This window comes from Mus caroli, unplaced genomic scaffold (assembly GCF_900094665.2).
Source record: "Mus caroli unplaced genomic scaffold, CAROLI_EIJ_v1.1 scaffold_7018_1, whole genome shotgun sequence".
Classification (NCBI taxonomy): domain Eukaryota; kingdom Metazoa; phylum Chordata; class Mammalia; order Rodentia; family Muridae; genus Mus; species Mus caroli.
In genome coordinates this window covers 22,804-32,005 of record NW_018391526.1, presented here as the reverse complement: position 1 = coordinate 32,005, position 9,202 = coordinate 22,804, and positions in this window count along the sequence as shown.

The window sequence follows — 9,202 nt, the reverse complement described above, 5'->3', positions numbered from 1 at the left end:
TCATACAGATCTTTCACTTCCTTAGTTAGAGTCAGGCCAAGATATTTTATATTATTTGTGACTATTGAGAAAGGTGTTTTTTCCCAAATTCTTTCTCAGCCTGTTTATTCTTTCTCTAGAGAAAGTCCATTGACTTGTTTGAGTTAATTTTATATCCAGCTACTTCTCCGAAGCTGTTTATCAGGTTTAGGAGTTCTCTGGTGGAATTCTTAGGGTCAATTATGTATACTATCATATCATCTGCAAAAAGTGATATTTTNACTTCATCTTTTCCAATTGTATCCCCTTGATCTCCTTTTGTTGTCGAATTGTTCTGGCTAGGACTTCAAGTACTATGTTGAATAGGTAGGGAGAAAGAGGGCCTTGTCAGCCTTGTCTAGTCCCTGATTTTAGTGGGATTGCTTCCAGCTTCTCACCATTTACTTTGATGTTGGCTACTGGTTTGCTGTAGATTGATTTTATCATGTTAACGTATGGGCCTTGAATTCCTGATCTTTCCAAGACTTTTATCATGAATGGGTGTTGGATCTTGTCGAATGCTTTTCCGCATCTAACCAGATGATCATGTAGTTTTGGTATTTGAGTTTGTTTATATAATGGATTTCGTTGATGGATTTCCGTATATTAAACCTTCCCTGCATCCCTGGAATAAAACCTACTTGGTCAGGACGGAGATTGCTTTAATGTGTTCTTGGATTTGGTTATCGAGAATTTTATTGAGTATTTTTGCATCTATAATCATAAGGGAAATTGGTCTGAAGTTCTCTATCTTTGTTGGATCTTTCTGTGGTTTAGGTATCAGAGTAATTGTGGCTTCATAGAATGAGTTGGGTAGAGATCCCTCTGCTTCTATTTTGTGGAATAGCTTGTGCAGAACTGGAATTAGATCTTCTTTGAAGGTCTGGTAGAACTCTGCACTAAACCCATCTGGTCCTGGGCATTTTTTGGCTGGGAGACTATTAATGTGTGCTTCTATTTCTTTAGGGGATATAGGACTGTATAGATTGTTAACTTGATCCTGGTTTAACTTTGGTACCTGGTATCTGTCTAGAAATTTGTCCATTTCGTCCAGGATTTCCAGTTTTTTTTTCTATATAGCCTTTGGTAGAAGGATCTGATGGTGTTTTGGATTTCTCCAGAATCTTTTGTTATGTCTCCCTTTTCATTTCTAATTTTGTTAATTAGGATGCTCTTCCTGTGCCCTCTACTGAGTCTGGCTAAGGGTTTATCTATCTTGTTGTTTTTCTCAAGGAACCAACTCCTCCTTTGGTTGATTCTTTGAATAGTTCTTCTTGTTTCCACTGGGTTGATTTCACCCCTTAGTTTACTTATTTTCTGCCGTCTACTCCTCTTGAGTGAATTTTCTTCCTTTTTTTCTAGAGCTTTTAGATGTGTTGTCAAGCTGCTAGTGTGTGCTCTCTCTAGTTTCTTTTTGGAGGCACTCAGAGCTATGAGTTTCCCTCTTAGGAATGCTTTCATTGTGTCCCATAGGTTTGAGTATGTTGTGGCTTCATTTTCATTAAACTCTAAAAAGTCTTTAATTTCTTTCTTTATTCCTTCCTTGACCAAGGTATCATTGAGAAGAGTGTTGTTCAGTTTCCACGTGAATGTTGGATTTACATTAGTTATGTTGTTATTGAAGATCAGCCTTAGTCCCTGGTGGTCTGATAGGATGCATGGGACGATTTCAATATTTTTGTATCTGTTGAGGGAGACCTGGTTTTGACCAATTATGTGGTCAATTTTGGAGAAGGTCCCATGAGGTGCTGAGAAGAAGGCATATTCTTTTGTTTTAGGTTAAAATGTTTTGTACATATCTGTTAGATCCATTTGTTTCATAACATCTGTTAGTTTCCCTATGTCCCTGGTTAGTTTTTGTTTAAATGATCTGTGCATTGGTGAAAGTGGTGTGTCCTGTGAGGAACTTGGGGGTATCCAGAAACTCAGCGCACAAGGAACCCCGGTGCTGGAGTGGACCGGAAGGGACTTGTGCCCCTAATCAGGCTGGGTTATCTGCTTCCCTAGGTAATGCAGTCTCAGGTCCCGGGCGATTGGATTGGAGCAGACGCTGTGTTCCACTCACCAGAGGTCTTAGGATCCCGTGGGGGATCCTGTGTGGGTCCTTGTGGATGTCCGGAGACACCCCGGGCCAGGAACTGCAGTGCTGCAGTTGACCGGAAGGTGATCGGATGTCCGGAGCCTGAAAAGGGAGCTGCCTCAGAAGCTTTGTGGCTCCCACCTGTCCCAGAAGCTGTCTGCTTCTGTGTGCACACTCTCACCTGTGCAGACTACTTTTCGGCATAGTCCCAGAACCAAGATGGCTCCCGCCGTTCCTGAGGCCAAAACCTTCCGGGCTGGGTGGACACCTGTCCTCTGGCCAGGGAGGTGGTCGGATGTCTGGAACCCGAAAAGGGTGCTGCCTCAGAAGCTCTGTGGCTCCTGCCTGTCCCAGAAGCTGTCCACTTCTGTGTGCACACTCTCACCTGTGCAGACTACTTTTTGGCGTAGTCCCAGAACCCACCTAACTATATTTTAACCATGTAATCACATATACAAATCCAATATTATCTCAGATATAGCAGTAGCATCCCTCTGTAGTTTAATCATTGTGGTTTCTTATTAGTATCTACCAAGTTATATTTATGAAAGTAGAATAAATCTTTAGATCTCGAACTTATTTTTGAAACACTTCAAGTATAATTAAGGCAGTATTTGCCCAACTATAATAATAATAAAATAATATAGAGATTAGAATTTAACTTCATGTCAAGTGGGGAATATGAGAGAATCCTTCATTTGGGTTTGAATAATTTTTAATTTCTTAATTTTAACTTTATTTGTAATTCATTTTTTTAAACTCCTCATTCCATTCCCTCCCTTCCCCATCCACCTTATGACAGTTCCACATCCCAAAATACCTCCCCACACTATCCTATCTCCAGGTGGATGCCCTCATCCCCCACCCCACCTGACCTCTAAACACCCTGGGGCCTCCAGTCTCTTCAGGGTGAGGTGCTTCATCTCTGAATGAACACAGACCTGGAAGTCCTCTACTGTATGTGTTTTAGGAGCCTTATATCAGCTGGTGTATACTGTCTGTTTTGTAGTCCAGTGGTTGAAAGATCTCAGGGGTCCAGATTAATTGAGACTGCTGGTCCTCCTACAGAATTGCCCTTCTTTTCAGCTTCTTTCAGCCATCCCTAATTCAACAACAGGGGTCAGCTGCTTCTATCCATTGGTTGGGTGGAAATAAATGCATCTGACTCTATCAGCTGCTTGTTGGGTCTTTCAGAAGGCAGTCATGGTAGATCCCTTTTTGTGAGCACAGCATAGCCTCAGTAATAGTGTCAGGCTTTTGGGCCTACCCCTGAGCTCTATCCCTATATGGGCCTGTTGCCGGACCTTCTTTTCCTCAGGATCTTCTCCATTTCCATGCCTGTAATTCTTTCAGACACAAACAATTATGGGTCAGAAGTGTGACTGGGGATGGCAACCCCATCCCTCACTTGATGTCCGGTCTTCCTGCTGGAGTTAGCCTATATAACTTCCCTTTCCCAACTATCAGGAATTTCATCAAAATCCATCCCTATGAGTCCTGGGAGCCTCTCATCTCCCAGGTCTCTGATGCATTCTGGGGGTCCCCTCAACCTCCTATTTCATGAGGTTGCCTGTTTATATTCTTTCTGCTGGCCCTCATGGCTTCAGTCCTTTTCCCTCAACCAACATCAGATCAGGTTCTCCTTTATCCCCCACTGCCCTCCACTCCATCCACATTATCTCCCCAGCCCCACCTACCTTCCCCACTTGTGATTGCTTTCTTCCCTCTCCCAAGTGGGACTGAGGCATCCTCATTTGGGCACTTCAGGTTCTTGACCCTTTTGAAATCTCTGGACTGTATCTTGGGAATTCTGTATGGGTGTTTCATGTTCTTTCCTTATTTTGACTAATATCCACTTATTAGTGAGTACATACCATGCATGTCCTTTTGGGTCTGAGTTACATCACATAGGATGACATTTTCTAGTTCCAACCATTTGCCTGCAAAAGTCAGAATGCCCCCATTCTTAATAGCTGAATAGTACTGCGTTGTGTAAGTGAACCACACATTCTGTATCCATTATTTTGTCATGGGACATCTAGGTTGTTTCCAGCTTCTGATTATCACAAATAAGGCTGCTATGAACAGAGTGGAACACATGTCCCTGTGGCATGGTGGGGCATCTTTTGGGTATATGCCCAAGAGTGGTATAGCAGGGTCTTCAGGTAGATTGATTTCCAATTTTCTGAGGAACCTCCAGATTGATTTCCAGAGTGGTTGTACCAGGTTGCAATTCCATCACCAATTGAGGAGTGTTCCTCTTTCTCCACATCCTCCCCAACATGGGATATCACCTGAGGTATTGATCTTAGCCACTATGACTGGTGTAAGGTAGAATCTCATGGTTGTTTTGATGTGCATTTCTCTGATCACTAAAGACTTTGGGCATCCCCTTAGATGTTTCTCAGCCATTCAAGATTCCTCAGCTGTGAATTTGTGGTTTAGTACTATACTCCATTTTTTTTTTGATTGCCTTGTTTGGTTTTCTGGTGATTAACTTCTTGAGTTCTTTATATATTTTGGATATTAGCCCTCTATCTTAAGTGGGATTAGTGGAGATTTTTTTTCCAATAAGTAGGTTGCTGATTTGTCTTATCTACTATGTCCTTTTCCTTACATAAGCTTTCCAGTTTTATGAGGTCCCATTTTTCAATTCTTGATCTAAGAGCATGAGCCATAAGATTTTTGTTTAAGAAATTTCCCCCTGTGCCAATTAGTTCAAGGCACTTTCCCACGTTCTATTCTATTAGATTCAGTGTATCTGGTTTTGTGTTGAGGTCCTTGATCCACTTGTACTTGGGCTTTGTACAAGGTGACAAACATGGGTCTCTTTTCATTCTTCCACATACAGACAGTCAGTAAGACCAGCACCATTTATTGAAAATGCTTTCATTTTTCAATTGTATATTTTTGGCATCTTTGTCAGAGATCAAGGTGTGGTTTTATTTCTGGGTCTTCAATTCTATTCCATTGATCAGCATGTTTGTCTCTGTACCAATACCATGCAGTTTTTATCACTATTGCTCTGTAGTAAAGCTTGAGATCAGGAATGGTGATTCCCTCAACTGTTCTTTTATTGTTAAGAATTGTTTTCCCTATTCTGAGTTTTTTGCCTTTCCAGGTGAATTTGAGAATTGCTCTTTCCATGTCTTTGAAGAATTGTGTTGGGATTTAGATGAGGATTGCATTGAATCTATAGATTGCCTTTCGTACGATGGCCATTTTTACTATGTTAATTCTGCCAATCCATGAGCATCTGAGATCTCTCCATATGAAATCTTCTTCAATTTCTTTCTTGAGAGACTTGAAGTTATTGTCATACAAGATTTTCACTTGTTTGATTAGAGTTACCCCAGGATACTTTATACAATTTGTGGCTATTATGAAGGGAATTGTTTCCCTAATTTCTTTTTCTGCCTGTTGATCTTTTGTATAAAGGACGGCTACTGATTTAATCGAGTTAATTATATATTCAGTCACTTTGCTGAAGTTTTTCAGCTGGAGAAAGTCTTTGGTAGAATTTTCGGGTCACTTATGTATACTATTATATCATCTACAAATAGTGATACCTTCATGTCTTCTTTATCAATTTCTATCCCCTCAATCTCTTTTTGTTGTCTTATTGTTCTAGCTAACACTTCGAGTACTATATTGAATATATATAGGAAGAGTTGGCATCCTGTCTTGTCTACATTTCAGTGGGATTGTTTCAAGTATGTCTCCATTTAATTTAATAATTGCTGTTGGTTTGTAGTAAATTGCTTTTATTATGTTTATGTATGGGCCTTGACTTCCTGATCTCTCCAATATGTTTAACATGAAGAAGTGTTGTATTTTGTCAAATGCTTTTTCAGCATCTAAGGAGATGATCATGTGATTTTTTTTCTTTGAGTTTGTTTATATAGTGGATTATGATTATGGATTTTCATATATTAAACCAACCTTGCATCCTCTGGGATGAAGCCTAGTTGATCGTGGTAAACGATGGGTTTGATGTGTTCTTGAAATTTTATTGAGTATTTTTGCATCAATATTCATAAGCAAGACTGGTCTGAAGTTCTCCTTTTTGGTTGGGTCCTTGTGTGGTTTAGGTATCAGAATAATTGTGGCTTCATAGAACGAGTTACATAGCAGACCTTCTGTTTCTATTTTTGGAGTAGTTTGAAGAAAATTGGTATCAGGTCTTTTTTCAAGGTCTGATAGAATTCTGCACTAAATCCATCTGGCCCTGAGCTTTTTTTTTTGGGGGGGGGGTTAATGATTTCTTCTTTTTCCTGGTGTGATATGGGCCTGTTTAGATAGTTTACCTGCTCTTTATTTAACTTTGGTATGTGGCATCTGTCTAGAAAACCTTTCATTTCATCTAGATTTTCCAGTTTTGTCAAGTATAGACTTTTATAGTAGAATCTACTGATTTTTTTGAATTTTCTCTATTTCCGTTGTTATATCTCCTTTTTCATTTCTGATTTTATTAATTTGGATACTCCCTTTAGTTAATTTGAGTTGGGGTTTATCTATCTTGTTGATTCTTTCAAAGAACCAGCTTTTGATTTTGCTGATTCTTTGTATTGTTTTCTTTGTTTCTATTTGTTTAATTTACACCTTGTGTTGACTATTTCCTGCCTTCTACTCCTCTTGGGTGACTTTGCTTCTTTTTGTTCTATGGCCCTCAGCTGTGGTGTGGAGGAACATCAATATGAACTAACCAGTACTCCCAGAGCTCCCTAGGACTAAACCACCAATCAAAGAAAGCACATGGTGTGACCTGTGGCTCTAGCTGAATATGCAAAAAAGGATGGCCTAGTTGATCATCAATGGGAGGAGAGGCCCTATGTCCTATGAAGGTTCTATGCCCCAGTATAGGGGATTGTCAGGGCCAGGAATGACAGTCAGTGGATTGGGGAGAAGAGGGAGGGGGAGAGGATAGGATATTTTCAGAGGGGAAACTAGGAAAGGGGACAACATTTGAAATGTACATAAAAAATATCTAATATGTATATATGTATGTATGTATGTATGTATGTATGTATGTATGTGTGTGTCCCATTTCTTTACCAGGGCATTTAGTGCTATGAACTTTCCTCTTACACCTCTTTCATTGTATACCATAGATTTGGGTATGATGTGTCAACATTTTCATTAAATTCCAGAAAGTGTTTAATTTCTTTCTTTATTTCATCCCTGAGCAAGTTATCACTGAGAAGAGTTGTTCAGTTTCTTTGGATATGTGGGCTTTCTATAGTTTTCGCTCTTATTGAAGATCAGCCTTAAGATCTGATAGGATGCATAGTATTATTTCAATGTTCTTGTATCTGTTGAGGGTTTTTTTTTTTTTGACCAATTATATGGTTGATTTTGGAGAATGCACCATGAGGTGCTGAGAAGGTGTATACTTTTCTTATAGGGTGCAATATCCTGTAGATATCTGTTAAATTCTTTTGGTTCATAACCTTTCTTACTTTCACTGTGTTTCTATTTACTTTCCTTTTCATTGACCTATTCATTGTTGAGAGGATGTGTTGAAATCACCCACTATTATTGTGTGGGGTTCAATGTGTGTTTTGAGTTTTAATAAAGTTTATTTTATGAATGTGGGTGCTCTAGAGGTTCAGAATTGAAAGTTGCTCTTGGTGGATTTTCCCTGTGATGAATGTGCTTCATCATGCTTGATAACTTTTGGTTAAAAGTCCATCTTATTAGGTATTAGGATGGCAACTCGTGCTTCTTTCCTTGATCATTTGCTTTGAAGACCTTTTTCCATCCTTTTACTCTGAGATAGTGTTTGTCTTTGTTGTTGAGGTGTGTTTCTTGTATGCAGCAAAGTGCTAGATATTGTTTGCTTATCCAGTCTGTTAGCTTATCTCTTTTCATGGTTGAGTTGTGTGCATTATTATTGAGAGATATTAAATAGAGATGACTGTTGGTTCCTGACATATTTGTTGTTGTAACTGGTTTTATGTGCTTGTGACTCTGCTTTTGACTTCGTTGTGAGATGCTTAATATCTTGTCCTTTTTTTGGTGTAGTTATCTTCCTTGTGTAGGAGTTTTTCTTCCAGGACCCTCTGTAAGTCTGGGTTGGTAAATAGATACTGTTTGAATTTGGTTTTCTCCTGGAATCTTTTGTTTTCTACATCTACGCTGATTGAGAGTTTTACTGAGTATATTAGCCTGGTCTGGCATTTGTGTTCTTGTAGAGTCTGCATGACCTCTGAAAAGGCTCTTCTGGCTTTCATAGTCTCTATTGAAAAGTCTGGTGTATTTCTGATAGGTTTACCTTGTATGTTACTTTGCCTTTTTCCCTTGCATCTTTTATTTTTTTACATTTTAATTTCTTTTCTTTTTTTTAATTAAGTATTTTCCTCATTTACATTTCCAATGCTATCCAAAAAGTCCCCAATACACTCCCCCCCACTCCCCTACGAACCCACACCCACTTTTTGGCCCTGGCGTTCCCCTGTACTGGGGCATATAAAGTTTGCAAGTCCATGGGCCTCTCTTTCCAGTGATGGCCGACTAGGCCATATTTTGATACATATGCAGCTAGAGTCAAGAGCTCTGTGGTACTGGTTAGTTCATAATGTTGTTCCACCTATAGGGTTGCAGATTCCTTTAGGTCCTTGGGTACTTTCTCTAGCTCCTCCATTGGGGGCCCTGTGATCCATCCAATAGCTGACTGTGAGCATCNACTTCTGTGTTTGCTAGGCCCCGGTATTGTCTCACTAGAGAAAGCTATATCTGGGTCCTTTCAGCAAAATCTTGCTAGTGTATGATATGGTATCAGCGTTTGGAAGCTAATTATGGGATGGATCCCTGGATATGGCAGTCTCTAGATGGTCCATCCTTTCATTACAGCTCCAACCTTTATCTCTGTAACTCTTTCCATGGGTGTTTTGTTCCCAATTCTAAGAAGGGGCAAAGTGTCCAAACTTTGGTCTTTGTTCTTTTTGAGTTTCATGTGTTTAACAAATTGTATCTTATATCTTGGGTATCCTAAGTTTTTGGGCTAGTGAGTTCCTTTGTGATTGTGTTACCTCACTCAGGATGATGCCCTCCAGGTCCATCCATTTGCCTAGGAATTTCATAAATTCATTCCTTTTAATAGCT